Below are 3,260 nucleotides of genomic sequence, written 5' to 3'. Positions count from 1 at the left end.
TGGATTTTTTTACCTGAAAAAGAATTAGATCCTGACTTTATCCAGCATCACAGACCAGGTAAATCTGCACCAGGTAAACCAGCAAAATGCCAGAGAATCACCTCGACCCCTCCAGTTGCAGAGCAGAGCCTCCCAGGGAGCTGCCATTGCAGCAGGTCCAAGGATGAGGATTATTTGCACATCTGAAAGGTGCAGACACAGAAAATGGGGTAAAACTGAGATACTTCTAGAGCCACATCTCTCAGGAATGTTCTCTTTGGGCAAACACAAGACCCCATGGCCTTGGAACGGCCCAGCATTTCTTCTGGAACAAGGACAGGACTAAATGAGTCACTGATCTCTAATACAAGAGCTTGATGGCAGGACTGCAGCCTTTGAGCCTGGAGAATCACCAATATCATCTATAAGCATAAATCAGCCAAAAACATAACCAAGGGCACCACTGCGGCCCGGGATTTCCCCTCTGATGGGCACAACAGCAGCACCATCGGTGTGAGGGGAGAGCAGCGGCTGAGGGGGAACAGGATGTGAGGGGAGAACGGGGTGTGAAGGGGAATGGGGCTATGAGAGGAAATGGGGCTCCGAGGTGAGAGCCCGAAGCTGTGAGGAGGGAACGGGGCTGTGAGAGAGAAACAGGGCTGTGAGGGGGAAGCAGGGGCCTGAGGGGAGAACGGGACTTTTGAGAGGGAACGGGGTGTGAGGGGAGAGCCCGAGGCTGTGAAGGAAAATGGGGCTGTGAGGGGAGAGCGGGGTTGTCCCGCGGCTCAATCCCAGGACGGGGCGGCCCAGCCCCACGATGGAAGCCCAGCGGGAGCTGCCCGCGCCACGTCCGCCGAACGCCGCCCGGCCACAGCAATGCCGCCCGAGCCCCGTCCCTCGGCCCCGTCCCTCGGCCCCGTCCCTCGGCCCCGTCCCCCCCGCTCTGCGGGGCGAGAAGGGAGCGCACACACATCCCCAGCACCCGCCAGGATCTTCTGCCTTTCTATTGGCCATGGCTGCTGCCTGTCACGGAGCGTCACGCTCGGCAGCCAATGGGATGGCAGGGAGGGGGCGGGGCTCGCGGGGCGGGGCCGGGCTGTGGCGGCGGCGCGGGCCGTGTGAGGGGCAGGTACGGCCGGGGGGCCGCGCTCGGGCGGGCGGGGCGGGGAGGGGAGCGGCCCCTCACGGCCTCTCACGGCCCCGCTCCGCTTCACCCTCCGGGGCTGCGGGGGAGCTCGGGGAGGGGGCCGGCCTGGGTCACCACAGACATCCCGGGAGGCCGGGCTGTGGGAGCCCCTGGAGGGCTGAGCATCCGCGGGCCTTCGGCGGGAACTGAGGGGAACCCGGTCGGTGTCGGGGGTGGTTCGAGCACACATGGTGGAAAAGGGGACCAAATCCACCGCAGTCTTAGAAATGCTCCGGGTGATGTTCACAGAATCATCCCAGAGTGGTTCGGGTTGGGAGGGACCCTAAAGCTCATCCAGTGAGCTTTAGTGCCAACCCCTGCCCTGGGCAGGGACACCTTCCATAGACCGAGGTGCTCCGCACCCTGTCCAGCCTGGCCTTGAACACTTCCAGGGATGGGGATGTTCGGGGTGAGGAGGTTACTGGGAGAAGGAGCACGGGGTGGGGGTGTGTGGGCTCATTCTAGGGGTTCATTCCTGGAGGCTGCCACACTCAGTTACAGCCCCAGGACCTTCACCTGAACCACCTTTTGGTGGATGTCCTTTTGGACAGATGTCTGCTGTGGGCTGGGCTGATTGTCTGGAACACAGTAGCTTTAAGGCACGGGTGCACATGCCCCTTTGCTGTCAGACTTAGAAAGAACCACAGATAAATTATCCTTTGTGTGGCCGTGGGTGTTTTACAGTTCACGGTGGGTGGACTCTGTCCAGGTGCCATTCTGAGTTTTTATTTAGGGTAGAACAGATCAGAAGTTTTCCCCTGCTTTTATTAAAATGTCATTTATGAATCATCCAGATGTTCTGAATTCAGTGGAGGAGCTAAAACTCAATTCCAGGCACCCACCCCACTGTTGAGTTAAAAATTCAAACCAAAGTGCAAACCCACATACAGTGGGGGACGTGCAGCTCAGCTCAGTCCTGTTCCCCAGGTTTGTGATGAGGATCTGAACCCCTGATGTGCAGGGGAGTCTGCCAGGAAAGTCTGCCACTGTTTGAGGAGATTGTTGAAACTCTGGTGCAAAGGGTTAATAAATCCTGGGCTGAGGTGATAGGACTGGAATGCATTTTGGTTGATCTTGGCAGGCCAGCTTGTTAGAAGTGGCTGGTGTTTTGTTTAGATAAAAAAGAAAGGAATTTGGTTTTGGTAATCCATTATGTGAGTTTATAGTGTTGACATAAGATAAAGCAGCGAATTTTGCAGTGATGTAAATCCCAATGGAATCAACATCAGGTGATGGAGTAGAAGTACCTGGAGAGAGCTGTGGGATTAACGTGGAGCTGATTAACGAAAGTGTTAATTCCCTTCCCCAGTAAAGCTCTGCTGAAGTGGCTTTTCTGAGCTGTCCCAAGGTCCCCAAGACCTGCTCTTCCTTTTCTGCCCCTGAGGGTGAACACCAGCCTGGGCAAGGCCAGCTTGGCCTTGTGCAGAGAAATTAATATTCTTAAGGACTTGTGCAAACACACGTCTCTGGAACAACTTTATCCTTGCACAAGGGGGCTGGAATGAGATGATCCTTAAGGTCCCTTCCAACCCAAACCATTCTGGGGTTCTGTGATTAATGAATTTATCAAGCTGCCAGCTTGGAATAATTGTAAAGTCAGGATTTTACTGAACAAGTATCTTGGGATAAAGGAGGTTTGGGAATCACTTTGGAATACTTAGGAATATTCCACCCCTTTCCCATGGCTCGTGGCTCATGAAAGGCAAATACACTTCAGCAGCAAAACTTTCGAGTATCAGAAGGTGAGTGATTTAACTTTCATGACACAAAAGTGTATTTAGCTTTAGGACAGCAGTGAGGGCCCAGTGTCATGCAAGGTCACTTGTAAACCACTCTGTGGTTTTCCTGGTTCTGTATCTTTAGGTCACTCTTGCTCCATGGTTTTCCTGCTTCTGTATTTTTTACTGAGCACAACTATTAGCAGCAAAATACCTGTTGCAGGGCTCCACAGCAGCAAGAGAGAAACAGGAGGTTTTGTGCAAGTTAAATTGTAAGGAAATCAGGAATGTTTTTGCGGGGCTGGGGTAGTTTGGATGTGTGTTTCTAGGGCGTGTGGAAGCTCTTCAGAGAGGAGTGTTTCTTGGGATCTGTGTAA

The 3,260-nt window shown here is 54.0% G+C and overlaps 1 protein-coding gene across 2 annotated transcripts in view; it reads left to right on the top strand.

The window, feature by feature from the left end:
• Positions 1-1,068: 1,068 nt before the first annotated feature.
• Positions 1,069-3,260, top strand: part of TMEM9 (transmembrane protein 9) — an 8,113-nt gene continuing 5,921 nt past the window's right edge. Inside the window, exon 1 of one of the 2 annotated variants that reach the window (XM_027904761.1) lies at positions 1,069-1,108. The gene's annotated coding sequence lies outside the window, so the exon portion shown is untranslated. Of the gene's footprint in view, positions 1,109-1,191; positions 1,326-3,260 lie in introns of those variants that run through there. The other variant, XM_027904762.1, reaches the window with a different exon arrangement.

Source organism: Empidonax traillii, unplaced genomic scaffold, assembly GCF_003031625.1.
Source record: "Empidonax traillii isolate 1590-97213 ecotype Southwest subspecies unplaced genomic scaffold, ASM303162v1 scaffold1085:size188410, whole genome shotgun sequence".
NCBI lineage: Eukaryota > Metazoa > Chordata > Aves > Passeriformes > Tyrannidae > Empidonax > Empidonax traillii.
Note: the sequence above shows the minus strand (reverse complement) of the source record. Positions and strands in the feature narration are given on the sequence as shown.